The sequence below is a fragment of the Sitodiplosis mosellana genome, unplaced genomic scaffold (genome assembly GCF_009176505.1).
Source record: "Sitodiplosis mosellana isolate CC-2019 unplaced genomic scaffold, AAFC_SMos_1.0 Smas_scaffold_38, whole genome shotgun sequence".
Classification (NCBI taxonomy): Eukaryota; Metazoa; Arthropoda; class Insecta; order Diptera; family Cecidomyiidae; genus Sitodiplosis; species Sitodiplosis mosellana.
In genome coordinates this window covers 517,086-529,160 of record NW_022595280.1, presented here as the reverse complement: position 1 = coordinate 529,160, position 12,075 = coordinate 517,086, and the positions used below count along the sequence as shown (strand labels likewise).

At 37.3% G+C, this 12,075-nt stretch overlaps 1 protein-coding gene across 2 annotated transcripts in view; it reads left to right on the top strand.

Annotated features, from left to right (window-relative positions):
• LOC129569584 (uncharacterized) overlaps positions 1-12,075 on the top strand; it is a 128,918-nt gene that overhangs the window by 38,855 nt on the left and 77,988 nt on the right. Inside the window, exon 1 of one of the 2 annotated variants that reach the window (XM_055448577.1) lies at positions 2,772-5,503. The exons of the other annotated variant lie outside the window; for it this stretch is intronic. The gene's annotated coding sequence lies outside the window, so the exon portion shown is untranslated. Of the gene's footprint in view, positions 1-2,771; positions 5,504-12,075 lie in introns of those variants that run through there. 2 annotated transcript variants of the gene reach the window in all.

Genomic DNA, 12,075 nt, shown 5'->3' with positions numbered 1-12,075 from the left:
TCCATGGGATTGCAAAAGATGTGTGAAATCCCCCAAAGACATACGGCAAAAATGTGCTTTGCATTTCATCACATCAACCAAAAATGTTTGAGCAATTTTTGTAACATTCGATGAACAAGATACGAATTTACTCAGGTGAAATTCACTCGAGCATATCTTATAAGTATTTTTTTTTCTACTCCTCTTCCTCTCTCTCTCTCTCGCTCTCATGGGTGAACATGAACGAACGCGACCGTTTAAATTTTAATATTTTCAAATTACAACGTTACCACGGATGAGTACATCTGAATTTCATTAGTTTCACATTTCGACGATGCTTCAAGCCATTCCGAAATTGCGATTCCTTAAAAAAGTATAACTTGTTTCTTTCATATTCATGATAAGGAGATTCACTTGTTGGCGAACAATAAATGAGGAAAACCAGTGGATTGCATTCTACGGGAGAGACACGAGACTTAAATGAGTAAAATTAGAACATTATTCAACGATAATAGGAAAAATAGAAGAAATTAGTGAGTTTTGTTTGTCAATGTTAACGCTTATGGACATATTGTTTATTGTTTACAAAATAGTCCCGTTAGGTCTTCCATAAGCGTTGCATTGACAGTGTAATACGCTCTGCAAGCGATTTTACTAGAAATAATGGCACAATATTAGCACTTTTGCACAAAAACTAGAAAAACTAGAGGACATAAAGCAAAAAATATATAAAATTGGGTGTAACTAGACTCTAATAGAATTCGTGTCTTGCCCCTAGATTGCATTTCATCAGGCGAAAGGAAACAAATCTTGTTCCCACTGCGAAATTAAAGAAAAACTCAAAGTAAAAAAGCAAACAGATTAAAAAAAAACTGTGGGTTGAAATTGTATGGCGTATATTTAATCAAATCGTTGAACGTCAAACGCAAGAAGTGGTCAGAAGAAAGCGAATGAAAAAAAAACTTTGAATCAGTGAACGGAATATAAATGAAGCGATTGACTACTAAAACGCCATGCAAAATTATGATTCGCACCCTTTTCGCAAATCCGGTTATAACTTATTGATGCCCCTGCCATGGCAAATGACAGGTATTGGATTATTTAATAAGTGCAGAGAGTAAGAGACTCGTCGCTCAGGCTGTATTCAGTCTATTGCGAGGCGCCCGCTTTTTTCGGGTGGATTCTTTGCACACCATTCGTCGATTGTGGAGGGCTCATTGGTTTGTGATGTGCCTTTTACCTGCCAGATACGGGGCTCGGCTCGGGCTACACCATGTCACTAGTGGGCCACATCACATTTAACATTTGGCACGCTCTGTATCCAATCCATAGAGCCAATTTTTCTCTTGAGTTTTTCGATGGGGGACATGCATCTGATACTGATATACCGATGTATTCACCAATATCAGGCAACAACCTTTAGCGGCGATTGCAACCAATACTGAGTATTGGAGATAACAACCTAGCATATAGGCGCCCCATCTTTATGTGCATTATTTGTACTCATCTTCTGTATATAACATGCACGGGATCCCACGGCTTAAAGTGCCTCCCGGACCACTCCACAGGCATCATGGGTCGTAGTTTCTCAATTCAAAATCCCATTGATGGCACCAATGACATTTTGAAGAGAAAAGATTTTCGACCACTATGCGATTCGAACCCGTATCCTCCACGCTTGCAACGCTAGCACGCTAACCAATACGCTACAGCTGGGTTTTAAATGACAGGTAATATCCTTACCAGTTAACTTGTTTTTTTTCTCTCGTTCACATTCTTTCCTCGTCAAAGCAGTTTTCGCAGTTAAGATTTTTTTTCTTGCAATTTCCCAGATTCAATTTGTGTTGAACGGATTAGACTTTCAATTTTGCCTCAAAACTTTTAACAAAGAATCATCATTAACTTTCCCCTTTAAATTGGCAGAAGAATCGAGAAAAAATGCCATTTTCACTAATCAATTCCAGGAATTCGATGAAATTGTTAGTCATATTGAAAATCGAAACTCGTTTTTACCTGGTGTTTATTTTTTCATGGGCTTACAAAGTTCGTTTTTTGTTGTACCATGTTTTCGTTTTCCGTCTATAGCCAGGAACAACGAGTGGCGTATGTAAACATGCTTGATAAATACATAAACATCCACTTTTGACCCTGTTGCGTGCTTCACAACCGTTTTATATACAAAACCAGCAATTTCTCTCTCTTCCTCCGCTCGCTCTTTTGTCAACAAAAATACCATTTGCTCTCATTTGCTCACGTGTCGCACACAGACGCAAGTGACAGCGGTGCGCGCGCGAGCGCTCGTATACATACGTACACGAAACGGACGTGTTGCTTGTTTTGTTTCTCTATCAGTTCACACGCGTGTTCTGGTTGTGCTCAGAAGGGCTGCGTGTGCAATTCGATAATATAACAAGTGTAATCGCCTGTTGAAGCTCTGCACATAGCACATGTTCCATCCATCCGTTACATACACACAAGTGGAGAGAGCGACTCCGAACCGAAGAGAAACAAAGAGAATCGGACCAAAAAGAGAGCGAGCAATAATAAAGCGGTTCGTTGTGTGTGTCTATGTATTGTGGATAGTATTATTCGTGTGTATTACTGCTTGTTGCATCGCAATGAATGCTATTCATCGATTTACACACGAAATTCCGTTGGCAAGAATATGCGTCACATTTACCTCTATGTGAATTCTACGTGCTCACGACACACACACACACACATACGCGCGCACCAACTTCGAGCCATCTCACATACATAGCGCTCGATATACTGTGCTGTGTATTATACACGGTGTGTTGTTTGTGCCATGGCTGCCCCAAGCAGAATCGAATCAAACAGCACAGAAAATGTACAAAAATTTATCAACACTCAGCCAAACAAACCAGTCTAAAATGTGTAGTCGTTGCTGTTAGTACACATCGACACATCGTTCCTCATATAATTTTTGTTTCTATTCATCACTGTGATTTTGATCTAAAGCATTCTGTAAGTGCGAACAGAGAGCAACCTGGTGAATGTGAGGTTGCATTTCGTATCGTAAATTCGTGTATTTTGATTATCCGTGTGAATAAGCAAATGTTTTTTTTTCTGGAATTTATTTGACATCAATTGGCGACTTGTGGCTTCGTTTTATGTGTATCTCTTGCATTGTACCCACTTTGTGTGTATGTGTGTTTGTTTCAGTTTGAATACGATTCGAATGATTTTGCCAATGATATTTGGTTAGATTTCGTTTGCGCACGAATCAAATGAATAAATAATGCGATTCGCCGAATAGTTTCAGTTCAGAGGCATTCAATTCTTATACATGTTCATGTTTTGGTTCACATTACCTGATTAATAGAAAAAGAATCAACTCGGAAATATTTCCTGAAATTCGATTGGCATTTTGGAATCCTGTGTCGCGTCGTCTGTTGGTGAAGAGGTGTTGGAACACACTTTAATCAATCGGACGTGAAGGTCGATGGAATCAACTGCATTTTAGCTGTATTTTTTTTACTTCTACGAATTTCCTCGTTCATAAGAACGGTGAAATATTCCATGAATATTTCGAAATTGTGCGTATTTTTCGTTCGCTTCGTGATACAAGTAAAAATGAAACGGTTTTCTTCGCACTTCGATTCAATTCAGTCGTTTCAATCCATTTTAAAAATTAAGGTGTGAATTTATTCCAATTCACCAGCCAACAAGCATGAATGAACGAATGAAATGACGCCGAAAACGGACGATGAAATATTAAGTATGAAGAAGAGCCAAATGAAACGCGAGACCAAGTTTCACGTTTGTGAAGTGAATGATGAATAATAAAAGAAAAACATGAGCATCAAAGTCGATTTGGCTGTCGGAATGAAATGAAAAAAATATTTTGTGATACCGATGACCGATGCGTTCTGAGAATGCTGCTGCAGTGTAGTATGAGAGTTTCTCCCGAAGTGCTTCTTATTTTCTTGTTGGATGAGCTGTTTACTATTTTATAACAGAGAAAAACGAAATGCTTCACGTAACAAAGGCAAATATTTATCACTTAATGACCATGCAAAGTGCCAGTGATCCGTTTCCTTTTCACATTCGAACACAGCAATTCCATTGTTTGGAGACACAATGTGTATCAGGTTTGTCGAGCGAAACTCAACGATACTTTTAATTCCGTCGCCGTCGTCGTCGTCATCGTCATTGTGGACGCTGATTTTTTTTTCTACGTGCCTTTTTCTCTATCACAATCTTATGACACAAATACAGTAACAAAATGAAGAAGCAGAGAAAATAATAAAAAGAAATAAACCCATGTTCTCGAGCTATAAAATGAAGATTGCTTTTTAAAGCAGTCTCTCCGGTGTATTGTTGTTACGCGAGACTCTCATCACATACATATCATGGTCCGGCTGCTCAAACTCGCCTCGCTGAGAGGAAATCGTGATGGTTGTTGGTCCATTGTGAATAAAACATGCAAGTTGCTGTTCGTAAGCAACGAAAAAAAAACACCAACCAAACCAAACCAAACCGAACCTTAAACGCAATGCAATGCAATGCGTTGTGTGTTGGGCACTCCGCTGTTTAGTATGAGTGTATGTGTGTGCGAGAGTTGTGATTTTTTATCGTCTCGTCTCTCACTTAACCATCTCTTTATTATGTTCGTAAGTTTATTTTTTTTTTTCGTTGTGCCTTCATGTTAAATTCAATAGGTGCTCGATGCATTCTGTCATCCTTTCTGGCTGCTTCATCGTTTTTTATGCGCACGTATTGGTGTTAAGAATGCGAAGTTGGTTCGATGCACCAACAAACAAAAAACATTGCTGTGTAAAGGAATGGACAAACCAGCCGTACAAAACAGGAATAAATGTGATTGAATTTCTCTATTCCAAGATGCACAAGACAATTTTTGTCTGGTTTGTTGTTCCTTGTGCAAACAAAGACTTGAAACGACTGGTTTATTACCCTGTTTTTTTCTCTACTCTGTTGTTATTGCAAAGATGAACAACACTCGAAGCCATCGGTCGCCTTTGAATGAAAACGAAAGAAGAATGTGAAACCCTAACAAATTCTCCTCTCGTCAAATACAAATATTTGCTTAAACTGTGTCTTTTGCCGCGAACGATACTATAAATAGAAAATCTTCTTGAATAAAAAAAAAATAGAATAAAAACGATTGAGCGTTAAAAAAATAGTTTTATTATGCTCAACATAGAGCCCATACTCAATGCAGACAATTACCTGACAAATATTTGCCGTTAGATAATGAGCTCAATCTGTATTTTCTCGCGTCTCCCGATTGTATATTCATAATTATTTGTGTTTTATTTAAATTTAATGATCGTAACTTGCATCAGAACCGGTGTATTCAACTCAAAGAATCTATTAAATTAGTGAATAAAAAAAAAGATGAAGATAAAATCAAAGATTTGAAAAGAAAAGAGAAAAAAATTCAGTGGAAAAGATACTTTTGAAAGAAGAATAGAAGAATCTCATCATTGTGACACATTTGCATTCAAACTCGACTAATTCATCACCAGCAAAAAAAAAGGTTTGTTCACTGTTGTGTTGTTTGAAAGTAGCTGAAACCGAAAATCATTCGCATTTTTTGTCATTCTTATTCGCATTGCCGTTGTGGGTCCGTGAAATAGTGTGAAAAATTGTAAATAATTAGTCGAATAAATTTTGATGTGAACAACTTAAAAGCTTTTACGGCAAAGAGAAAAAATATCACGTAAACGCCAGAACATCTGGTTTATCCATCAATTTGTTGTTATGAAAACAATCATTCGCTGTAAAACTGACAACTACTTGACTAGTTTCATCGTTTTATCATTATTATTTGTTGGTAATGACTTTCGAATGGTTCTTTTTTGTCTATGTATATGTGGAAAAACTCGTTCAGTCTCATGAAAACACTTTTCAAATTAATATTGGTTTTTAATTACCGGGTTTCGGTGTAAATAAGATATTCAAACGGTCTGTCGGTCGGCCGGTTTGCTTCATACCTGGCTACTTTTCCAAGTATACCTCAAAACTTTGTTTAGAATAAAAAATTTTGCAAATATAAAAGGTTCACTTTGCCAATGGCAAAGACCGCTCTGATAATCATAGAGGGGTATCCAGGGCTTTAGAACAACACTCCAATCATGGTTGCATTGTGTATGTGTGTTATGGAATTTTGTAAGCCATTTGTTTAACTTTAATTTTTTGCTGCTGTTGTTGTTATCAATATGTAATTAAATCTGGGTTGTATGGTATGGCATGCGGTGTGCACGTTTAAAAAACAAACGCCCGAAACACTCAAACAACACTGCTGTCGAGTTATTGTATGCGATCCAATTTCTAAAGTATGCATTATAATGTGTAATCATGTGATATGGATTTGCTTTAATAATTGTATAAATGAATGAGTGTATTATGACTGACGATAGGATATACTCACAGCCGGCCGTCACCGTAGTACTACACACATTTCTGTGTGTGCACCGGTGCTTTGTGTGTATAGTATTGTGTGTGTGTTTCCAGTTGACAGTTTACACTCTGGCAGATTGAAACAGTCAAGATTAATACAATGACACAAAACAAAGTGCGGCAAGTGAATAGAGCAAAAAAAAAGAGGCGAGATATTCGAACGCAAACAATACCGCCGCTTTGGCGTTATACACACGTACAAGTGCTTATCTGAAATCTTCCATCACTTGCCACCACGTTCTAGCATTCAATATTGTCACTTGTCAAATATTTATTTAGTTTTAGCCAAACCGAACCAAGCGCTTATTACATCACCTTATACCGTTAGCTCTTTTTTTCTTCTTCTTTAAATCGGTTCTCTTCTTCTTGCATTGTCTCCATTCTGACGAGTTTTTGGTGTTTTATCAACGTGTTATTTTTATATTTTTTTATCGTTTCTATCATATTTTTTTATCTTTTGTCTGGATAGTAGGCAAACATTTGAATGACGGGACCAATCGCATTTTCATTATTTTTATTCATTCGAATTAGAAAATAAAATCATGTGAACGCGAGAAGTGAAATGAAAGGAAAAAGAAACAAACTGTGACAGAATTTTAATTCCCTTCATCTGTTTAGTCTTTTCTCTCTTTCGAAAGAGACGAACTTGAGAGCAACACTTGAATAATCTGCCGTCTGACACGACAAACACTCAGCTATCAAAATATGCTGTGTGCGAGTACCGCAAAGCACAATTGATCAAATCCAAAACAATGTGCTAACACCATGAAAATCAACCAAGAAAAAATTGCCATGGCATTTTTCATTGGGTTTTCCTTTTTGCTTTACTTCGAACTGCGATTTATTCGAATTTCCATTACTTTGTGTTTGCAAAATGATAACGACGATGATGATGGTGGATGGTGGATGGTGGATGGTGGAAAAAATGCAAAACCATTTGGAAAATAGATTGGTGTGAATTTGATTGTTTGGATAGCTTATATCATTGATTGACATAACAACACACATACTTCTCTCTGTCATATCGTTCTGTAATTTTTGCCAGTGTCAAATTCTCTCTTTATTTCAATGGATTTCAAAAAGAATGAAAGAGAGAGAGGGAGAGAGAGAGAGAGGGATAAAATTTCGCGTCTTTCGATCGATTCACATTTCACAAGCGTTACGAAATTCAATTTGTTAAATGTGCGCAAATCGTCTCATATTTTGGATGACGAGCAAGTGTATTTGCATTTCACATAAACATTTTTCATTCGATGCGTAACAAAAGCGAATCTGTCAAATGTGATGGCTTGCGCTTGCTGGCGTATCGAAGCGAAGCCACGTAGAATAATAATTCATTTCATTTTTTTTCCTTCGTTACTTTTCGTACGAAATTCATTCGTTGGCCTGCCACTCTAGCAGAATCGAATTTGTTATTCTTTTATATTAAAATAATGCTGTGTTCCATCGTCAAAATAATAACGATTTGAACACCATCTTCGCATCAAAAAATCTCCTACCAGCGGGAGAGTATTTTCATTATTGTAAATACGGTTACATCACAGGTCGACTGAAAATCGATTGCCAAAATATACCTCCCGCATACATTTTCCTTTCCGGCAACACATCGAGAGCGAAAAAAACGCGACCCGTACTCTATTTATTCTGCATATATGGAATTATTGGCCGATATCTCACATTAAAATCGGAGCACCATTTTACAAAAGGGTATTCTCTGTGTGTGCACAGCAAAGGCACTACCGCACAGGCCAATTTATTCATTGCTGGAATTCCCACCGTCAATTTCTCACTCTCGTATACACAACATTTTATATCAACCATCCCCGAGCGATGGAATGAGTCAAATGAGCTAATTAAATATTTATTTCTATTTATTATAAAGAAGCAAACACATATATAAAAATATCGTATGGCGAATATTATTCTCATTATACATATATTATGGAGAAGGAGGGAAATAAAACATTTCATTTGCATTAGAAACTCCGGCTGCGAGCAGGTGAATGAAGAAGTAAATGTCGCTTTCTGCCGCGTCACGACAACGATATTTATATTTTCATATTTCCATATTTCAATTAGTAGGTACATTCAATTAAATACGATTTTGAAATCACTTTGGTTGGTTGGCTTTCTACACAGAACTCGGTTGACATCTGCGTGCATGACGTGTAATTTTGTTGATGTATGCGTATGGATGTTTGTGTGTACGTTTCAGGAGACAGGCACGAATGTCATGTGTACACCTTGTGCCGAGCGCAAATCAAAGGCAATGATAAATCAGTCGAGTGTTTTTGTTGGCAATATTAAATGAAATGAAAGTGCTTACGATGTAATGCAATATTACTGCCACTTGTCTTACATTTCTAGTGCTGAATTAGCACGGCCGTATTCATATTAAAACAGATATACGACTCAAATGGAGAAAGAGCGACAGGGCAGAGGGAGAGAGAGACAGAGGTAGAAAGAGATGGAATGAGAGAGTGAGAATTTAAAAACAAATTGCCGAGTAATGAAAATCGTCTCCGTCTCCGTCTCCGAGCTGTATACATGAGTAAATACAGCGTTTGTCGTTGCCATGAAATTGAAGACAAACGAATGCAAAGCTGATTGCAAAGTTTCAATTTCAAAATCAAAAATTAATTCTGTCTCCAGTAAGCTGTAACTCGTCAAAACTAATTAGCCGTTTTGAGTGCATGTTTTTGAAATGGCACATGTTTTTCGGTGAATGGTACATGTGCGCTGGTGGAAATGATATTGTTTGCATTACTGCAAAATTCAAATGAATCACAATATTTTGATGAGGTTTTAGATTTACTTTGGCCCAAAAAGTTGCCAGCATTTTGAAATGAATAACTTTTTCATATGTACATGCCACACAGTGGGATATTCACTCACAGATTTTTTTTTTCTTTGCAAATGAATGGTTTTTCTTTACTCTTCTCGATTATTCCATCGAAAAACGGCAAGGCACACATTTTTTTGCTCGTTTCTGTTACTGACTCAATATGATTTGGATTACGTCGTAAATTGATAAGAGTTTGATAATCTTATCATTTGGCATAACAGTTCGATATGCATTTCACTCTCGTTAAACGCCACATCGATCGATTCTCGGACTAAATATGAACGAATGGAATGCAAAGAAGGAACAAAAGTCACCAAAATGAGCAGAACAAAACATGTTAAACATTGTACACCATTCATTATATTGAAAATATGAAAAGAAAACTTTTTATGCGGGCGCAAAAAGTAATTTTTTTTCAATTCAATCAAAAATGAACAAATTGTTAAAATATGAACTGCAACAAAGTGCTACAATGAATGGATAATTAATTCCCTTTAAAATTGTATACCAAATTGAATGCAGCACACTGCAATAACTTTTAATGAGAACACATCATGGCAAAAATGGCATACACATTCATAATTCACTGATCCACAAAACCAAATTGGATTGATGCCACTCTAGCATTGTTGGCTGATGTTCATATCAACATGCAGATGTTGATAAATTATTCCAGTTCTATTCATTATTTCAAGTCAGTTTCGGATGCGTGTGATTTATTTAGCCACTAATACAAACACGATGAATATATGCTGATTCTGTGGTAAACATTTTTTTCTGAGTGAAAACAGAAAGTTTTGATGATAACTTTGATGGCATTCGTTGTTAGTGCAAATGAATTGCTACAATCAATTTCATCAACAGAGAAACCACCCACCCAAACATGAAAAACGCATTGCAAGGAATTTTATGAATTTCGTGTCATTTGTTGCAATATGCTGGTAATCATTTTCATTACTGTCGTCGTCCTCGACTCGAGTTAGAAAAAAAAAACAGTCCTGGCGTCAAAGGGAATGAAAAAAAAACGCCAAAAATGCTTCCCATAGTGCTGCTATTAATTGTCTGCACACCACCGGATTGGTGACGGTTCGTCAAAAGCATAAAGAAAGTATAATGTGCAGAATTAATGACTGCGCGCTTGACAAACTTTTCGCGTTATTCCATGTGAAATATGCTCTCAATCTCCCACCCTCTCTCTCTCTCTCACGCCCCTATTTCCTCTCACCATTTTTCAGCATTTTTGGCATGCAATCGCAATTCCCAGTTTGCGAACAAAAAATTTGAATGAAAATATCGCTTCGAATTATGGAATAATTTGTAATTATTTTTGTGCTGTCGACTTTGTTTATTTTTTATGCACGGAATATATTTTTTTTAAATCGTTGGAAGAGAAGCTGGGCACTGAGTGAGAAAGAGAGTAACAGAGAACGAGAGAGAGAAAAAGTGACGAGGAAAATGTGTTAAATGATCCGACATAAGCGAGTTTCTCATTTCATATTATGCATAAAAGAACCGGAGGTTTCGATGTGTATTTGGCTCGCGTGTAAGACGCACCAAATGCGAACGCTTAGAAAAAGTAACATTGAATGAAACGCACGAGAAGCATAAATTGAACACACGACAATGCAAACAATGTAGTAGAGTCAAAGTATGTATACACTGAGGCAGGCCATAACATTCATCGTGTGTAAATTGGAATGGGTCTTCTGGCGGTGAACCAAAGGAGCGAGTGAGTGAGTAAATGGTCGAACGCACGATGATGATATGTACGCAATGTGCGCGCTCGCGCTCTCTCTCGCTCAAGTTTTGTTTTCCATTTTCGTTGATTGTTGTTTTTAATTAAATATAAGTGTTTTTCTGTGGAAGGTTTTTATGCCGTTGCCATGCTCATTGTGCTGTTGTATGTATCGCTGCATGTATACCTAATTTTGTGTAGTTTAGCTGCTATTTATCGAGCTACTCTTTCCGTTCGACGTTTAACTATTCATATATTTATATTAGTTGGCAAAGGAAGCGAGCCGCCAGCTGAAGAGGAAGAGTGGAATGAAATGGAAACAGAATCACTATTATCCAATGTAAGCAAATGCTTATGTCAATGACTTTAATTGCATCGCCATTTATGGATCACTTTGGTATCGACTGATTGTGAGCGTGCCTCGTTGTTGCTTTGTTGACAAAACACTTGTACACTTGGTTGTGGCTTACGAATGGTTTCATTTGTGCTACGGAATCGATTGTTTTTTAATGATCTGTGCGTGAAGTTGTCCTTTTTTGTTGCTGCTTCTGTTCGTTGCTCTGCGTGCTGTTGTGCCATATCGATGCTGGGTGTTAACTGCTCGCTGCTGACGAAATGAAAAGAAAGCCCAAGAAATGATGGAAAGCAGAAGAGTTCAAGTGAAAGAAACTCGAAAATGATTGTGAAGTAGCAAACGATCGTTGCTTAGCTCGAATGCAACATCATTTACATTCATCGAGCGCATTGCGCCCGGGAGACACGTGCATTAAGCATAATTCTGTTAAAATGAAAAATTACATTCTCCGCAGTTCTCTTCACACCGTCGCAAGAGTATCATTGAGCGGTATTATGGCATGTTGAAAGAGTGTGCACTCACACCATCAACACCATCGTCGTCGTCACCATCAACCCAATTGAGGGAGCTAGACTGATTGTGATATGACGTGAATATGACGTTGTCATTGACCTTTATCATTTATTTATAATTTTCAAGCGAAAAACACATTGAATTTCGAGATTCATGCATAAACAGAACAAAGTGCACCAAAGCTAGACACATTAAGTGCAA